The 20,328-nt window shown below is 41.5% G+C and overlaps 1 non-coding gene across 1 annotated transcript; it reads right to left on the reverse strand.

Moving 5' to 3' along the window:
• Positions 1–19,951: 19,951 nt before the first annotated feature.
• Positions 19,952–20,059, reverse strand: LOC112717386 (small nucleolar RNA R71). Its single transcript, XR_003160630.1, has one exon. It is a non-coding gene; the product is annotated as a small nucleolar RNA R71 (small nucleolar RNA).
• Between the last annotated feature and the right edge of the window lie 269 nt (positions 20,060–20,328).

A 20,328-nucleotide genomic window follows, 5' to 3' on the forward strand; every position in this document is an offset into this window, starting at 1 on the left:
TTTGTTTCTATTTCAATTTCATTTTATTTTTTTTATTCAGTTTGAATCCTTATCTTCTTTTTTATAACCTCTTATTAGGTTAAAATATAAAAAACCTTAAACCCACAAATATAAGGCCCAATCTAATAATTAAATAAAGAAAATCAAAATACATTAAATTAAATTAAAACATTCTAAAAATATAAACTAATATCTTCTAAATAACACTTAAACTCTTCATATCACGAACATTTGAAGCACGTATATAAATGTATTACAAAAATATACCGGTAGAGAATATATTTTAAGGTGTGTAAAATTTGTGTGTACTTTTTACTAATTAAGTGGTCGATTCTTCATATAATAAAATTCATCGATAATAGAATCTGTGTCAAACTTTTCAGTATTTTTTTCAATATAATTAAAAGACAATTAGCAAGAAATTCATCGTTCATTTTATTTTTGAGTGATTCTTCACAATATCCATAGCTGAAAATTCAATTGTAGCTGTTGAAACACAGAGAATTAATACCAAATGAATTAAGAAAGACGGTCACAAGAAGAAAAAAAATCTATTTTATGAGATTTGAAAAATTTTATTTAATTAAAAAATATTAGTAATAATATATTTTTCAGATTTTTTAATATTGTTACTTACTCTTTTTAGATATTAAAAATTAGGTTAAATTACACAGTTAGTCCCTATACTTTTAGTGAAATTGCGAATCAGTCCCTACATTTTAAAAGTTTGTAATTGGGTCCCTGAAGAAAATAAAAATTTGTAATTGGGTCCCTACCATTCAAACACCGTTTGATTTAACGAAATATTCGTCAATATATTCACCCCTTTAGTGTGTGAGTTGCACGTGCAATAAGTGGAATGACAAATGACTCTTTATTTCTTTCTTCCAAATTTTGTAATGACAAAAAACCCCACTGGGATGCTTTATTGTCTTCACACTTCATCTCCCGTAGAATCTTTCTCTGCCCATGCTTCCCTTCCATCGTTGGAATTGATTGACGAGTGTGGTTCGGACTATATGGAGTTGCTGATTGATTGACATTGTTGACAATAAAGAGTGAAATTTGCAAGAGTAACACTAAAATAAGTAAGAATTCCTAACCCCCAGCCAAACACAGCTGTGAGTTGAATGTTATGGTTTGACTCCTTTTTCGATTTTTATTTTTCCAATGGAGTTTAGATTATCTACTCTATTTAGGATTTCTTTGATAAGTTTGTGATTTTTTTTATAGTGATGGGATATTCAATGTTTAGTGTTGATCTCTACGATGGTGGTCAGATGGTTAGTAGGAAAGGAGAAAAAGATTACCTTGGTGAAATGGTAGTGAAAGGATTGTAGTTTGACTTAGATGAGTGATCGTTGCAAGAAATGTTTGCAGCGCTGAAAGAACTTGGATACATGAAAAATGCTAGAGTTTGGTGGAATGAACCTTGAGTTGCATTGAAGATGGTCTTATGGAGTTGAAGTCTGATGGAGATGCGATGAGAATGGGTAACTTTGTAGTGGAACAAGAGACTAAACACTACCATGTGTATGTGGTTAATGGATGTAGACAAGAAAATGGGGTTGAGATAACCTCAAATGATGAGGACTATATACCCTCTAATGGTAAGTATAGTGGTAATGGTTTAGTTGAAGTAGAAGTGGTAAGTCAATTAGAGTCTTCAAGTGAAGAAGACATGTTTGATGACAGTGCCGACGATAGTGATCATGAGGATTACTTTGGCTTTGATGTTGAAGATGAAAACCCATAAGGTCAGCGTCCAAATGCCTTTGGAGGTAACAGTGGCTCATTAGGAACATATGATAATAATATTGATGTGGGAGTTGGTGTGAAAAATAACACAAGAGGGGTGAGTGAAGATGGAGCAGAAATTAATGTTAGAGACATCTCTTCAGGTTATGATACAGAGTCATTGGACAGCTATAATGGAAATTCTGATGAGCCAGTAAGAAGAAAGAGGTATCCTAGATACAATGAAGCTGACATGAGTGTTGATTATGAGTTTCGGTTGGAAACTGAATTTAATTCTATTGCTGAGTTTAAGGAGGCTATTAAGGAATATGCATTGTTGAATGAGAGGAACATTAGATATGTCAAGAACGATCAGGTTAGATGCAAAGTCAAATGCAAGGGTTTATGAGGAGAGTACCCATGGATGGCATTTGCAAGAAAAGTAGGCAAATCTGGATGTGTTAGGCCGAAGACATTGAAGAGCAAGTACACTTGTGAGAGGAATTACAGTGGTTGTCTTGCGTCCAGCAATTGGATTGCAAAGAAAATTACCAATAACTTAAATAGAAGAGAAGATATGAAGCTGGGTATTATAATTCAAACAATTCAAGATAAATACATGGCAAATATATCTATGTGGAAGGCTTATTAGGCAAGGAGAAAGGCAAAAAAAGTTGTGCATGGGAAGACAGTGCTAGGTGGGTTGGGGATTTAAAGTATGAGGTTTCACATAAAAATAGGATGACTCAAGAGAGGTTTGTTGTAGATTTACTAGCTGGTATATGTAGTTGTAGGTTCTAGGGACTGGCTGGCATGCCTTGTCAGCATTCTTGTTTTGTAATCTTCATGAAAGGAGACAACCCTGAGGACTACTGCAGCAACTATTACACACCAGCATCATATCTGGCATGCTATGGGACAACACTCAATCCAATTAATGGTGAAAATATGTGGCCAAAGGTCGACCTTGACACAATTAGACCTCCAATTTTTAAGATCAAGCTTGGAAGACCTAGGAGAGTCAGTATTAGAGAGCACGATGAGGATAGATCACAAACAAAATTGAGAAGGAGTGGAACATCAATTACCTGTAGCAACTGTGGCCAATATGGACACAATAGGAGACATTGTCCCAATCTAAACATAATAATCTGCCTTTAAATCTTGGCTTGTTCCTTGTAGTTTTATACTCTATCACTTATCTTGTATGCTATTATTTTTAGGAAACAACCCTAGATCTGAAAGTGTTGCTCCTCAGGGTAGTGCTCCTGCACCTGCTCCTCAGGGGAGTGCCCCTGCTCCTGCTCCTGCTGAAACTTCCACTACTTCTTCTGCCACTGTTCCGAGGGTTACCTGAAACTGGAGGTCGATCTCGGATGAGATCTTCTGTATTGGTCGGTGCTAACGTGTCCGGCTGGTGGGAGACGGCTGGAGCTGTTGTGTCCGACTTGTTGAACTTGTTGGTGGTGCTGATTCCTTTGTCCCCGGAGGGTGGGGGGTACCTGCAAGGGACTCCGATGCTTAAGTTAGCAAGGGTATTAAGCAGGTAATTTAACTCAGACGTAGCTCGCTTCTTTTGGGGTGTGAAGCCGTGTCAAACCAAACTACCCAACAAGCATTAGCTCTCCCTGAAAAGGAGGTGATCCAGCCGCGCTATCTTTTTTTATTTGTTTACTAATCTTACTAATATGGAACTTGGTAAGACAAGGGGGTTAAATAACTGAAAAATAAGATTAGTAAAGAATATTCTTTGAATGCTAAATTTACGTATTGAATTCTTTTTCTTGTCCCCATAATTCAAAAAGTTTTTTTTATTATTGCCGAAGAAATGAAATATATAACCCTATTCCGGTCTGGTCCGGTATGGAATGAACTTAGAATCATGGAATCGACTCGATCATCAGATTCTAGATTGAGTAGAATCAGAGTATCAGTTATACCTGGGTGCTCCAGTGTATTTATAATGATGAGATGTGGCCTTCTGTGGATAAGATAAGTTAGTTATCTTATCTTATCTTTATCTTATCTTTAAGTGAGGTCATCTTATCTTCAAGGGAACCACCCTTCTCTCTGTAGGCTTGGGCCGCCTTAGGATTTGAGGCGTGTTCCTCTATTTGGGCCCTTCTCTGGGCTTTCCTGGGGACTTGACCGAGCTCTTTGGGAAGAGGTCGGGTTGTCCTGACCTGAAGAGGTCAGTCGCTTTGTCTGTCGAACATTCCGGGTCGGACACCTCAACCTAGGGTATGAACAGTGCCCCTGCTTGAGCTCGGTCTTCTTTTTGAGGTCGAGTCCTTGACTTCGGTCCTTTTTTGGTGAAGCCGAACTCAAGCATTTTGTCGATTTCTTCTTTTGTAGATTTTTGAATGTAGAACGTTTTCCTCTAAAAGCGCGCGCTTTTATATTAGCGATTTTTTGGGAACGCAAGCGGTTTTAACATCCGCATTTAATTGGCATTAATTGCCCCCATTCTCTCTTGGCTTTATTTTGATTTTTCTCGATCAAAAACGGTTTTTCTTCTTCATTTCGTAACTTCTCCCTTTACTCTCTCATTTTCTGTTTCTCTTTTCTGCTCTCTGTCTTTCGTTTGCGCGTCTGCTTTCTTGCGTTGTGGCGTCACTTGGCGATTTTCTGGGCAGCCTTTGTTTCTGTGCTTCCATTCTTTTCTTCGAAGCTTCTTTCGTCTCCAGGTTAGTCCCATTTCGTGTTTCCTCGTTTATTTTTGACTTTGCGATGGAGTTTTCCTTTTGATCTTCCTTTTGGAGAAAGTTTGGATCTTTCTGTTTTTATCATGCTTGACTTGTTGCATGCTCTGGATTCTTCCTCTTTTTTGGTGTGAATCTCTTCTTTGTTTGCTTGAATCTTTTTCTTTTGCATGTTGCCGCCGTTTCTGCCTGTGCTTTTGCTGATGATTTTTTACTTGATTTCAAAAAAGTTTGCGCCTTTGCTGTTTTTCTTCTTAGTCATTTTGGTGTTCTGATAAACTGTAGCAGTAGTGTTTTTCACTGATAAACTGTAGGAGCGATACTTTTTCTGATAAACTGTAGAAGGGTGGTGTTTTTTGCGTTTTTTGCTTCTTTTGTTTCTTTCGGGATTTTATTTTCTTTTTGATAAGTGCCGGGATGTAGGCTGTAGAAATAACTTGAAAACCTTGCCTGTTTACTGCCTCCAAGGGATGCCTCCAGACTTTCTTATCTTGAGTCTTAGGGTTTTCCCTTTCTGTTTGTCGAGATGTTTTGCTCCTCGTCCGGGATGTTTTTAAGTAATCCACTCTTCTTTTCTTATTGTAGGATTTAGTTGGCCTCATGTCTTCTCGCAATAACGTTGTAGAGATGCCTTCCCGGGTTTCTGAGGGCATGGCTGATTGGGTGGACACAATGGTCCTTATGTGTGTCTCCTTGGTTGATTCCGAGTTTTGCGTGCAGCTTAGGCAGTTTCATAGGGTCTGTAGTAATCCAGGTGATGAGAAGAACTATGAACTTGTCCCTCCCTCCTCCGAAGAGAGAGTCTGCTTCTCTACTCGGGTTGTTGACGATCGCCCTTTCTTCTATGTTTATGACTTTTTCTTTGGTCCGCTGGGTATTACCCTTCCTTTTACTCAATTTGAAACTGACCTATTATGGTCTTGTAATGTTGCCCCCTTTCAACTTCACCCTAATTCCTGGGGTTTCATAAAGATTTTTCAATTGTTGTGCAATGGTTTTGGTATCCCTGCTTCCCAATCTCTCTTTTTCTATCTGTTTGTCTTGACTAAGCCCGGAGTGGTAAAAAAGAAGGCAGCTTGGGTCTCCTTTCGCTCTACCCAGGGAAAGAAGGTCTTTTCCATGTTTGACGAATCATTCCGTGATTTTAAAAACTACTTTTTCAAGGTCCGAGCTGTTGAAGGAGCTCGGCCCTTCTTTCTGGATGAAAATGACGAGCCTGCTTTTCCCTTGGAGTGGCAAAAGGATGTGAGGGTGTCCCGTTATACGTGGGAAATGTTGGATGAGGTTGAGTGAGCCTTTGTGACTGTCTTGGAAGAACACTGGGGGCAACCTCCGCATCTTGACACAAAAAAATTTCTAACCAATCCCTCTCTTCTTCAAATTGAGCTGGGTATTTTGTGTTTCCTTTCTTATCTGTTTATATTGCTTGTAGCTGTCTTTCCGACTTGTCCAACTTGTAGCGTAACTTTCTGTTTTATTTGCAGAGGCAATGAAGAATAACGAATCTATGAAAGCTTTTAAGAGGGCGCAGAAGGCAACTGCTGCCAGAAATATTGCTGCCAAGGCGGCTGGGGAGGGGTCCTCCCAGGTGCGCGAGAAGCCATCAGTGCCGAGTTCCCCCGGGGTGAAGAAGGTGATCCCAACACCTCGGGTCCGCTTGGTGGATCCTCATCCTACTTCTGCCGCTCCATCTGCTGCCCCTCCAAGTAAGAAGCAAAAGACGGCTGAGCCCTTTGACCTCAATGCCCCTGATTTCAATGCCATTGAGTTTGTAGATCAGCAAATCGGTCCCTATGGTACCCTCTCAATGGACGATGTGTCCATCCTTCATCATTTGGAAGTTATGGCCCGAAATCACGTACAGATGGCGTTTATGGCGGCTGCTATATACCGGACTGCTCAAAATCTTCCTCTCCATGCTACCAAGGCATTTATGGAGGAGGCAAAGTAGGAGTTTGACCGGATGAAGGGGCTGATGGAGGAGCTTGAATTAAAGGTGACCAAGTTGGAGAAGGATCTAGAGAATGAGAAGGCGAGTTCCCTTTCACTGGCGGCTTCTTTGAGGTTGGCCGAGGACACAGCCTTGATGCATAAGGAGAGTTACGTTACGACTTATCGGGAGGTGATGCGCCTGAGGGAGGAGTTGAATAGTGCCCGGGAAGATTATTCTGAGCTCCAGGGTCATCTTGTTGGCAGCGTGACTGCTGCTTACGAGAACTTGAAGGAGCAAGTTTGGGTCATTGCTCCCGAGGCCGATCTCACCCCTTTCAGCCTGGACAATGTTGTCAGGGATGGCAGGATTGTCCCTGATGACGATGGTGATGATGATGCTGATCCTCCTCCTGTGTCCTCTGCCAAAGTGTCGACCTCTTCTGTTCCTCCGGTTGCACCTGATTCGGATTGCCAGGTTCTGAACCGGGAGGATGAAACTATAGATGCCATGCCTATTCAGACTCGTCCTCCTTCTCCTTGTCCTGATGATGCCAAGAAGGCTCCTGATGCTTGCTGATCTCTTTCTAGATGTTTATGTAGTTGGCCCGGCTTGTGGGCTTTTTAAAAATTTGTTTGTTTTGCTGACGGTTTCTAGTTGCTTGTTTTAGCAACTTTATTTTGAAAAACAAAAAGTAGCTCGCTATTTTTAGCAGGTGTTGATGGCCGCTGTTCCGGGGCCGTATAACTTTTGTGGAGTAGTAGAGGTAGTTTTTTGTCTTGGCATCTTTTCAGTTTGCTACTGACGTTTGAAATCTTGTATCTCGACCTCCTCAGATTACTTTGTTTTATTGTTTGTAGCTTGGATCCTTTGAGGTTGTGGCTTATGGGTCCAACTTGTTTTTTGGTGGTTCTTTTGCGCTGGTCCCCCTTTAAGTTATTTCTGTAATCCTCTTTCTTGGACCTTTGTCAGGTCTCTTTTGGGGATTACTTTTATAACTTTATTTGTAGTAGGAGTCCGACTTGGTTATGTCGGTCTCCTTTAAGTTATTTTTTGTAATCCTCTTTCTTGGACCTTTGTCAGGTCTCTTTCAGGGATTACTTTTATAACTTTATTTGTAGTAGGAGTCCAACTTGGTTATGTCGGTCTCCTTTAAGTTATTTTTGTAATCCTCTTTCTTGGACCTTTGTCAGGTCTCTTTCAGGGATTACTTTGATAACTTTTTAGTGGTAGGAGTCCGACTTGGTTATGTCGGTCTCCTTTAAGTTATTTTTTGTAGTCCTCTTTCTTGGATCTTTGTCAGATCTCTTTCAGGGACTACTTGTATAACTTTTTAGTGATAGGAGTCCGACTTGGTTATGTCGGTCTCCTTTAAGTTATTTTTTGTAGTCCTCTTTCTTGGATCTTTGTCAGATCTCTTTCAGGGACTACTTGTATAACTGTTTATTTTGGGCTGACTTTGTTATGTCAGGCCCTTCTAAGTTAAAGTAATCCTCTTTAATAGGGTTGGCCAGACCTCTTTCCATGTTTTACTTATAACTTGGGTTGACTTGGTTCGTTCGACCAGTCCTTAAGTTATTATTTTAGCGATCCGTAAGACCTCGTCAGGTTCTTTTTTAGATCACTTTCGATAACTTCTTACATTATTCTGTGTACATTTTTGCCGATTTGTAGAAAGTGGTTGGCATCTTTAGATCGTCCTTTGGGTGAATCGCGTTTTCACCTTTATCGGATGATTTATCTTTATCATGGTCGCGCAGTGAAATTGTTTTTCACTTTTTTCCGACCTGTCGCTTTATAATCGGACGATGAATACTTCAAATTAATGCCTCTTGGATTCTTTGTAGAATATCTAAATAGATTTTATTCAAAGAAAAAATGCAAATATATACATGTGAGAATTTTCTTATCCCTTTAAATCGGGCATGACCTAGATCTCAACATGGTGCCTCATTAAAAAACCTTTTTAGGGAAAAGAGCACATCCACTAGTGAGATCCGTTGCCTTTTCTAGCTGTAGTACCTTCTTAGGTTGCAGGCGTGCCATGATCTGGGAAGCTCTCGTCCATCGAGTTCGGACAGTCGGTAGTAGCCCTTCCGAAGTACTTCTATGACTCGGTAGGGTCCTTTCCAGTTTGCTGCCAGCTTCCCTTCTCTGGGCCGAGTTGTTCCAATGTTGTTTCGGATTAAGATGAGATCGTTCTCAGCGAAACTTCTTGGTACTACCCTTTGATTATATCTGGAAGCCATTCGACGTTTTAGAGCTTCTTCTCTAATCCGAGCTCTTTCTTGGATTTCAGGTAGTAGGTCGAGTTCTTCCCTCTGAAGTTGGAAGTTTGCTCCCTCATTATAATGGACTACTCTATGCGATCCTTCTTCAATTTCTACCGGAATCATTGCCTCCATTCCGTATGCTAATTAGAAAGGGGATTCCTTTGTGGTCGAATGTGGCGTCGTTCGATATGCCCATAGAACCTGTGGAAGCTCCTCTCCCCAGGCTCCCTTTGCATCTTGCAGTCTTCATTTTAACCCCGCCAATATGACTTTGTTGGCGGCGTCGGCCTGTCCATTGGCTTGTGGATGTTCGACAGAGGTATACTGGTGCTTTATATTCAAATTAGCTACTAGTTTTCTGAGGCCTGCATCTGTGAATTGAGTGCCATTGTCTGTGGTTATTGAATATGGAACCCCGAACCTTGTGACAATGTTTCTATATAAGAATTTCCGGCTTCTCTGAGCGGTGGCATTGGCTAGGGGCTCTGCCTCGATCCACTTTGTAAAGTAATCTACCCCTACTATGAGGAATTTAACTTGTCCTGATCCCTGTGGGAAGGGGCCAAGAAGATCGAGTCCCCATTTTGCAAACGGTCAAGGCGAGGTCACGCTAATGAGCTCTTCTGGCGGGGCGATGTGAAAGTTGGCATGTTTCTGACATGGTGGACATGTCTTTACAAATTCTGTAGCTTCTTTCTGTAGAGTTGGCCAATAAAATTTTGCCCGGAGTACTTTTTTGGTGAGAGCTCGTGCTCTGAGATGATTACCACAAATGCCGTCGTGTATTTCTTCTAGCACTTCCCTTGTGTTGGAGATCGGGACGCATTTTAGTAAAGGTGTTGAGATTCCTCTTTTGTACAGGATGTTGTTTATGATGGTGTAGTGCTGTGCCTCCCTTTTTAACCTCTTTGCCTCCTTTTCTTTTGTGGGGAGCATTCCTGTTTTGAGGTAGTTGATTATGGGGGTCATCCATCCTTGGTCTTGGCTTGTTATAGTCAGGACTTTTTCTTCTTCCGAGATTGACGGGTTTTGCAACATTTCCTGGATGAGGCTCCTATTGTTGCCCCCTGGTTTGGTGCTAGCTAGTTTTGAGAGTGCATCAGCTCGGGCATTTTGTTCGCGGGATATGTGGCAGATTTTATACTCCCCGATTTGTCCGAGCTGTTCCTTGGTTTTATCCAAATATTTTTTCATGGTAGGATCTTTGGCTTGGTAGCTCCCTGTTATTTGTGATGTGACCACTTGTGAATCACTGTAAATGTTGAGTTTTTGAGCTCCGACCTCTTTAGCAAGCTTCAAACCAGCTAATAATGCTTCATATTCTGCCTGGTTATTTGAGGCCGGGAACCCAAATTTGAGGGAGAGCTCAACTTGGGTTCCTTGGTCGCTTTCTATTATTACGCCTGCGCTGCTTCCAGTTTTATTTGAAGAACCGTCCACGTAAAGATTCCATTCTGTGGGGGTTTCTAGGGCATCTGTGAATTCTGCGATAAAGTCAGCCAGATACTGTGATTTGATGGCCGTCCGAGCTTCATATTGGAGGTCAAATTCTGACAACTCGACTGCCCATTGTAGAATTCTGCCTGCCAGATCTGTTTTCTGCAATATTCCTTTTATGGGCTGGTTAGTTCGAACCTTAATAGTGTGAGCCTGGAAGTACGGGCAGAGTCGTCGAGATGTTAGAATGAGGGTATAGGCAAATTTTTCTATTTTCTGGTAGTTCAACTCGGATCCCTGTAGTGCTTTGCTAATGAAGTAGACGGGTTGTTGCCCATGTTCATCTTCTCTGACTAGTGTTGAGGCTATTGCCCGGCTCCCTACTGCGAGATATAATATGAGCGGTTCTCCTTCTCGTGGTCGAGATAGGATAGGTGGCCGTCCTAAGAACTCCTTGAAGTCTTGGAAGGCTTGCTCACATTCTGTCGTCCATTCGAACTGTTTTCCCTTTCTTAAAGTAGCATAGAAGGGGAGAGATCTTATCGCAGCTCCTGCTAAGAATCGGGATAGGGCGGCCAACCTCCCATTGAGTTGTTGTACTTCTTTGACACAGGTTGGGCTCTTCATGTTGAGTATGGCTTGGCATTTGTCTGGATTTTCTTCAATTCCCCTTTGTGTGAGCATGAAGCCTAAGAATTTGCCTGCTTCTACTGCGAAGGTGCATTTTGCGGGATTGAGCCGCATGTTGTGCTTCCTTATAGTGTAAAACACTTGAGTCAGGTCGGATAATAATGTATCTTCGCTTTGTGTCTTTATCAACATGTTGTCCACATAAACTTCCATGACTTTTCTGATGTGATCGGAAAAGACTTTGTTCATTAGCCTTTGATAAGTAGCTCATGCGTTCTTAAGACCAAAAGGCATTACGATGTAGCAGTAGTTTGCTTTTGGTGTTAGGAACGAGGTCTTTTCTTGATCTGGTGGATACATGGGGATTTGATTGTATCCCGAGTATGCATCCATAAACGAGAGATATTTGTATTCGGAGGAAGCATCTACTAAAGCATCAATACTTGGGAGTGGGTATGGATCTTTTGGACAAGCCTTGTTGAGATCGGTGTAATCGGTGCACATTTGCCACTTCCCATTTGATTTTTTTCACCAAGACAACGTTGGCTAGCCATAGCGGGTATTTGACTTCTCTTATGAATTCGGCTTCTAGTAGTGCCTGTACTTGCTCGTCCACAGCTTGGGATCGCTCTGGCACAAGTTTTCTTCGTCTCTGTTACACCGGTCGAGATCCTGGATAAACCGCCAACTTATGACACATTAGCTTAGGGTCTATGCCTGGCATGTCTGCGGCTTTCCATGCAAAGAGATCGACGTTATCTCGCAAGAATTGTATTAGCAATTCTTTTAAATCTCCTTTTAGGATTGTGTCGATATTGGTTGTTTTTTCCGAGGTATCCTCGATCTGAATCTTTTCTATCTCGCCCTCTGGCTGGGGACGAAGTTCTTTTCGTCGGTGAACTCCGCCCAGGTCGATTGTATGGAACTCTTCTCCTTTGCCTCTGAGGTTTAAGATTTCATTATAACAGCGACGTGCCGTCTTCTGGTCTGCTTTTATCGTGGCTATCCCTTTTGGGGTTGGGAACTTCATACATAGGTGTGGGGTCGAGACTATTGCGCCGAGTTGATTGAGTGTTGTCTGTCCTATGAGAGCGTTGTAAGCTGAACTTACATCGACTACGATGTAGTCTATTTTGAGGGTCCTGGATTGGTCCCCTTTTCCGAAGGTTGTATGTAGTGGTAGGTATCCGAGTGGTCGAACCGGGGTATCTCCTAGCCCAAACAGGCTGTTTGGATATGCTTTAAGTTCTTTTTCTTCCAAGCCGAGTTTATCAAAGGCTGTTTTGAATAAGATGTCGGCAGAACTCCCTTGGTCTATTAATGTGCGGTGTAGGTTGGCGTTTGCCAATATAACAGTGATAACCATGGGATCATCGTGTTCTGTGATGATGCCGGATGCATCCTCTTTAGTGAATGTTATTGCCGGAATGTTAAGTGCTTTCTCCTCTTCTTCGACATGATATACTTCTTTGAGATATCTTTTGCGAGAGGATTTGGAGATCCCTCCTGCTGTGAATCCGCCGTGTATCATGTGAACATGTCTTTCTGGTGTCCGAGGTGGTTGTTCTGTTCGTTCGGTATCTTCATCCCTTCGTCTCTTTCTTTGATCATCTCGGGTGGCCAGGAATCGATCTAATTTTCCTTCTCTCACCATTTTTTCTATGATATTTTTTAAGTCGAAGCATTCGTTTGTGGAGTGTCCTCGGACTTGATGGTATTCACAATATTCCTTTCAGTTTCCTCCTCCCCTTTTGCCTTTGAGCGGCCATGCTGGGGGAATTTTTTCCGTATGGCAGACTTCTTTGTATATCTCGACCAGGGATGCTCTGAGAGGGGTGTAGTTATGGTATTTTTTTATTTTTTTCCCTTGTCGATCTTCTTTTCTTTTGGGTTCCTTGTCTTTGTCTCGGTAGGAGGCCCCCGATTTTGAGGTTTCTCCTAACCGAGCGTTTTCCTCCATGTTGATATACTTTTCTGCCCGCTCCTGCACTTCGTCTAAGGAGGTCGGGTACTTTTTTGATATATATTGGCTGAAAGGTCCCTCTCGTAAGCCATTGATGAGTCCCATGATGGCGGCCTCCGTTGGTAAGCTTTGTATGTCCATACATGTTTTGTTGAATCTCTCCATGTAGTTGCGGAGGCTCTCCCGATCTCCTTGTTTGATCCCTAGTAAACTGGGGGCGTTCTTGGCTTTATCTTTCTGAATGGAGAATCTGGCAAGGAATTTTTTAGCTAACTCATCAAAGCTTGAGATGGACTTCGGGGGTAGGTTGTCGAACCATCGGATCGCTGTCTTTGTGAGAGTTGTTGGAAAAGCCTTACAACGAACAGTATCTGGGGCGTCGGTGAGGTACATTCTACTTCTGAAGTTGCTGAGGTGGTGGTTGGGATCCGTGGTGCCATCATACAGGGTCATATCCGGGAGTTTGAAGTCTTTTGGAATTTTGGTTTTCATGATTTCCCTGGTGAACGGGTCTTGGTCTTTGCGTGAATTTTCCTCGAGATTAGTCCGGGGGGCTTTTAATTTGAGATCGGCTTCCAATTGCTGTAGTTTTTCTTCCAACTCTCGACGTCGCCGCACCTCTCTTTGGAGATCTCTTCCAATTTCCCATTGTTGTTGGGTTTCTTTTTCCAGTTGTTTTAGGCGATCCAGGAGCGCTTCTATTGCCCCTGAATTTGGTGAGTCTTTGTCTTTGTTAGTTTCCGGAGTGTTTTGTAGCGTGACATCCGCGTTTTTGTGCGGTGTCCGATCCTCCAGACCTGAATCGTGGTCGTTGTCATGGTCGTCCGCCATGGTGATGGGATGACTTCCAGGTCCCCGGCAACGGCGCCAATGTTCCGAGGGTTACCTGAAATTGGAGGTCGATCTCGGATGAGATCTTCTATACTGGTCGGTGCTAACGTGTCCGGCTGGTGGGAGATGGCTGGAGCTGTTGTGTCCGACTTGTTGAACTTGTTGGTGGTGCTGATTCCTTTGTCCCCGGAGGGTGGGGGGTACCTGCAAGGGACTCCGATACTTAAGTTAGCAAGGGTATTAAGCAGGTATTGAGTAGAATCAGAGTATCAGTTATACCTGGGTGCTCCAGTGTATTTATAATGATGAGATGTGGCCTTCTGTGGATAAGATAAGTTAGTTATCTTATCTTATCTTTATCTTATCTATAAGTGAGGTAATCTTATCTTCAAGGGAACCGCCCTTCTCTCTGTAGGCTTGGGGCGCCTTAGGATTTGAGGCGTGTTCCTCTATTTGGGCCCTTCTCTGGGCATTTGATGAGCGGATAATTTATACGCTTTTTGGCATTGTTTTTAGTATGTTTTTAGTATGATCTAGTTAGTTTTTAGTATATTTTTATTAGTTTTTAGTTAAAATTCACTTTTCTGGACTTTACTATGAGTTTGTGTGTTTTTCTGTGATTTCAGGTATTTTCTGGCTGAAATTGAGGGACCTGAGCAAAAATCTGATTTGGAGACTAAAAAGGACTGCAGATGTTGTTGGATTCTGACCTCCCTGCACTCGAAGTGGATTTTCTGGAGCTACAGAAACCCAATTGGTGCGCTCTCAACGGCGTTGGAAAGTAGACATCATGGGCTTTCCAGTAATATATGATAGTCCATACTTTGCCCAAGATTTGATGGCCCAAACCGGCGTTCAAAGTCACCATCAGAATTTCCAGCGTTAAACGCCCAAACTGGCACAAGGATGGGAGTTAAACGCCCAAACTGGCACAAAAGCTGGCGTTTAACTCCAAGAAGAGTCTCTACACGAAAAAAGCTTCAATGCTCAGCCCAAGCACACACCAAGTGGGCCCGAAAGTGGATTTTTATGTCATTTACTCATCTCTGTAAACCCTAGGCTACTAGTTCTCTATATATAGGACCTTTTACTATTGTATTTTAATCTTCTGATCTTTGGAATCTTTTGATCTTTAGATCTTTTGATCATTGGGAGGCTGGCCATTCGGCCATGCCTAGACCTTGTTCTTATGTATTTTCAACGGTGGAGTTTCTACACACCATAGATTAAGGTGTGGAGCTCTGCTGTACCTCGAGTATTAATGCAATTACTATTGTTCTTCTATTCAATTCCGCTTGTTCTTGTTCTAAGATATCACTTGTTCTTCAACTTGATGAATGTGATGATCCGTGACACTCATCATCATTCTCACCTATGAACGTGTGCCTGACAACCACCTCCGTTCTACCTTAGATTGGGTGGATATCTCTTGGATTCCTGATACACGACGCATGGTTGATCGCCTGACAACCGAGCGCTCGCCTGACAACCGAGCCAGCCATTCCGTGAGATCAGAGTCTTCGTGGTAAAAGCTAGAACTGATGGCGGCATTCAAGAGAATCCGAAAGGTCTAAACCTTGTCTGTGGTATTCTGAGTAGGATTCAATGATTGAATAACTGTGACGAGCTTCAAACTCCTGAGGGCGGGGCGTTAGTGACAGACGCAAAAGAATCACTGGATTCTATTCCGGCCTGATTGAGAACCGACAGATGGATAGCCGTGCCGTGACAGGGTGCATTGAACATTTCCACTGAGAGGATGGGAGGTAGCCACTGACAACGGTGAAACCCTTGCATACAGCTTGCCATGGAAAGGAGTAAGAAGGATTGGATGAAGACAGTAGGAAAGAAGAGAGACGGAAGGGACAAGCATCTCCATACGCTTATCTGAAATTCCCACCAATGAATTACATAAGTATCTCTATCTTTATCTTTATGTTTTATTCGTATATCACCCATAACCATTTGAGTTTGCCTGACTAAGATTTACAAGGTGACCATAGCTTGCTTCATACCAACAATCTCTGTGGGATCGACCCTTACTCGCGTAAGGTTTATTACTTGGACGACCCAGTACACTTGCTAGTTAGTTGTGTGAAGTTGTGATGAAAAGTTGAGATTGCAATTGAGCGTACCATGTTGATGGCGCCATTGATGATCACAATTTCGTGCCCCAAGTTTTTGGCGCCGTTGCCGGGGATTGTTGAGTATGGACAACTGACGGTTCATCTTGTTGCTTAGATTAGGTATTTTTTTTCTTCGGAGTTCTTAAGAATGAATTCTAGTGTTTCAAAGTGATGTTCTTATCATCACCAAAGCTGATTGATTCTCATCAATTTAGCTCTTGAATGCAATGTCCTGCTGAAGCTTGGCTGGCCATGTCTAATTCCTTTAGACTGAAGCTTTAGACTAACATTGCATGATTCTTGGAATTCTCATTAAGAATTTTGATACCTTTATTTTCTTTTCCACTTAATTTTCGAAAAATCCAAAAAAAAAATTACAAAATCATAAAATCCAAAAATTTCTTGTTTGAGTCTAGTGTCTTGATGAGCGGATAATTTATACGCTTTTTGGCATTGTTTTTAGTATGTTTTTAGTATGATCTAGTTAGTTTTTAGTATATTTTTATTAGTTTTTAGTTAAAATTCACTTTTCTGGACTTTACTATGAGTTTGTGTGTTTTTCTGTGATTTCAGGTATTTTCTGGCTGAAATTGAGGGACCTGAGCAAAAATCTGATTCAGAGACCAAAAAAGGACTGCAGATGCTGTTGGATTCTGACCTCCCTGCACTCGAAGTGGATTTTCTGGAGCTACAGAAGCCCAATTGGCGCGCTCTCAACGGCGTTGGAAAGTAGACATCCTGGGCTTTCCAGCAATATATGATAGTCCATACTTTGCCCAAGATTTGATGGCCCAAACCGGCGTTCAAAGTCACCCTCAGGAATTCCAGCGTTAAACGCCGGAACTGGCACCAAAATGGGAGTTAAACGCCCAAACTGGCATAAAAGCTGGCGTTTAACTCCAAGAAGAGTCTCTACATGAAAATGCTTCATTGCTCAGCCCAAGCACACACCAAGTGGGCCCGGAAGTGGATTTTTATGTCATTTACTCATCTCTGTACACCCTAGGCTACTAGTTTTCTATAAGTAGGACCTTTTACTATTGTATTTGAATCTTTTGATCACTTTAGATCTCTAGATCATCTTGGGACATCTAGTTCTTAGATCATTGGGAGGCTGGCCATTCGGCCATGCCTAGACCTTGTTCTTATGTATTTTCAACGGTGGAGTTTCTACACACCATAGATTAAGGTGTGGAGCTCTGCTGTACCTCGAGTATTAATGCAATTACTATTGTTCTTCTATTCAATTCCGCTTGTTCTTGTTCTAAGATATCACTTGTTCTTCAACTTGATGAATGTGATGATCCGTGACACTCATCATCATTCTCACCTATGAACGTGTGACTGACAACCACCTCCGTTCTACCTTCGATTGGGTGAATATCTCTTGGATTCCTGATACACGATGCATGGTTGATCGCCTGACAACCGAGTGCTCGCCTGACAAACGAGCCAGCCATTCCGTGAGATCAGAGTCTTCGTGGTATAGGCTAGAACTGATGGCGGCATTCAAGAGAATCCGGAAGGTCTAACCTTGTCTGTGGTATTCTGAGTAGGATTCAATGATTGAATGACTGTGACGTGCTTCAAACTCCTGAGGGCGGGGCGTTAGTGACAGACGCAAAAGAATCACTGGATTCTATTCCGGCCTGATTGAGAACCGACAGATGGATAGCCGTGCCGTGACAGGGTGCGTTGAACATTTCCACTGAGAGGATGGGAGGTAGCCACTGACAACGGTGAAACCCTTGCTTAAGCTTGCCATGGAAAGGAGTAAGAAGGATTGGATGAAGACAGTGGGAAAGCAGAGAGACGGAAGGGAAGGCATCTTCATACGCTTATCTGAAGTTCCTACCAATGAATTACATAAGTATCTCTATCTTTATCTTTATGTTTTATGCGTTTATCACCATACCCATTTGAGTTTGCCTGACTGAGATTTACAAGGTGACCATAGCTTGCTTCATACCAACAATCTCTATGGGATCGACCCTTACTCGCGTAAGGTTTATTACTTGGACGACCCAGTACACTTGCTGGTTAGTTGTGCGAAGTTGTGTTTATGCCATGGTATTGAACACCAAGTTTTTGGTTTCATCACCGGGGATTATTTGAGTTGTGAAAAGTAGTGATCACAATTTCGTGCACCAAGTTTTTGGCGCCGTTGCCGGGGATTGTTGAGTTTGGACAACTGACGGTTCATCTTGTTGCTTAGATTAGGTATTTTTTCTTCAGAATTCTTAAGAATGAATTCTAGTGTTTCAAGATGATTTGTTGAAGTCTGGCTGGCTGTGAAGCCATGTCTAATTTCATTGGACCGAGGTTTCAACTTATCATCACAAGAGCTTGTTGATTTCTATCAATCTTGCTGTTGGAGCAGTGATCTGCTAAGGCTTGGGTGGCCATTGGCCATGTCTAGTGTTTTGGACCGAAGCTTTCTCTGAAAGCTTGGCTGGCTGTGAAGCCATGTCTAATTCCTGGACCGGAGTCTTAGACTAAACATTGCATGATTCCTGGAATTCTCATTAAGAATTTTGATACTTTCTTCCACTTTATTTTCGAAAAAGCACAAAAAAAAATTTAGAAAATCATAAAATCCAAAAATATTTTTTGTTTGAGTCTAGTGTTTCATTTTAAGTTTGGTGTCAATTGCATACATTCATTCATGTGTCTTAAGGATCTTCAAGTAATTCTTGATGATTTCTTACTCTGATCTTTGAATTCTTTTGACTTGAGTGTTTATGTGTCTCATATGCATTCTCATTAGTGTCAGCAGTATACAAACTGCTAAGTTTGGTGTCTTGCATGCATTGTTAATTGATTTTAGTTGCATTTTGATTATTCCTTATTATTAAAAATCCAAAAATATTTTTAATTTGTGTCTTTTCAAGTCAACAATACAGAGAATCGAAGATTCAGAACATACTGCAGAGGAATTGCACAGAAAAAGCTGGGCGTTCAAAACGCCCAGTGAAGAAGGACAAACTGGCGTTTAAACGCCAGCCAGGGTACCTGGTTGGGCGTTTAACGCCCAAAAAGGTAGTGTTTTGGGCGTTAAATGCCAGAATATGCACAATTCTGGGCGTTTAACGCCAGGATGGCACAAGAGGGAAGATTCTGTTTTCAATGCAATTTTTTTCAGGTTTTCAAAGTTTTTCAAAATCAAATCTTTTTCAAATCATATCTTTTCAATCAAATCTTTTTCAAAATCAATTTCTTTCCTTTTTCAAAGATACTTGCTATCAATTAATGATTTGATTCAACATTTCAAGCATGTTGCCTTTTCTGTTGAGGAAGGTTTAATGTTTGAATCATATCTTTTCTTGATAGCCAAGTCATTAATTTTTAAAATCAAATCTTTTTAAAAATGTTTTTCAAATCATATCTTCTCAATCACATTTTTTTTAAAACTAATCATATCTTCTTAACCACATCTTTTTCAAAATAGTTTTCAATCAAATCTTTTTGATTTCTAATTTCAAAATCTTTTTCAAAAATCACTTGATTTCTTTTCCACTCTTGGTTTTCGAAAATTAATTAGTGTTTTTCAAAATGTTTTCAAAATTTCTTACTTAATTTTCGAAAACCACTTCCCTTCTTCTCACATCCTTCTATTTATGGACTAACACTATTCCTAAATGCAAAATTCGAACTCCATCTTTCTTGATAAGTTTGAATTTTCTACTTCTGCCTTCCATTTTCTTTTCCTCTGACACCTCAAGGAATCTCTATACTGTGACATAGAGGATTCCATATTTTCTTGTTCTCTTCTCTTTCATATGAGCAGGAGCAGAGACAAAGGCATTCTTGTTGAGGCTGATCCTGAACCTGAAAGGACCTTGAAGAGAAAGCTAAGAGAAGCTAAGGTACAATTCTCTGTAGAGGACCTAACCGAATTCTCCAAAGAAGAAGAACACATGGCAGCCGAAAACAACAACAATGCCAACAATGCAAGGAAGGTGCTGGGTGACTTTACTGCACATACTCCCGACTTCTATGGGAGAAGCATCTCTATCCCTGCCATTGGAGCAAACAACTTTGAGCTTAAGCCTCAATTAGTTTCTCTAATGCAACAGAATTGCAAGTTCCATGGACTTCCATTGGAAGATCCTCATCAGTTTTTGGCTGAATTCTTGCAAATCTGTGACACTGTCAAGACTAATGGGGTTGACCCTGAGGTCTACAGACTTATGCTATTCCCTTTTGCTGTAAGAGACAGAGCTAGAACATGGTTGGACTCTCAACCTAAAGAAAGCCTGGACTCTTGGGAAAAGCTAGTCAATGCCTTCTTGGCAAAGTTCTTTCCACCTCAAAAATTGAGTAAGCTTAGAGTGGAAGTCCAAACCTTCAGACAGAAGGAAGGAGAATCCCTCTATGAAGCTTGGGAAAGATACAAATAATTAATCAGAAAGTGTCCATCTGATATGCTTTCTGAATGGAGCATCATAGGTATTTTCTATGATGGTCTGTCTGAACTATCCAAAATGTCTTTGGATAGCTCTGCTGGAGGATCTCTTCATCTGAAGAAGACGCCTACAGAAGCTCAAGAGCTGATTGAAATGGTTGCAAATAACCAATTCATGTACACTTCTGAAAGGAATCCTGTGAACAATGGGACTAGTCAGAAGAAAGGAGTTCTTGATATTGACACTCTGAATGCCATATTGGCTCAGAATAAAATATTGACTCAACAAGTCAA

The sequence above is a fragment of the Arachis hypogaea genome, chromosome 1 (assembly GCF_003086295.3).
Source record: "Arachis hypogaea cultivar Tifrunner chromosome 1, arahy.Tifrunner.gnm2.J5K5, whole genome shotgun sequence".
Taxonomy (NCBI): Eukaryota; Viridiplantae; Streptophyta; class Magnoliopsida; order Fabales; family Fabaceae; genus Arachis; species Arachis hypogaea.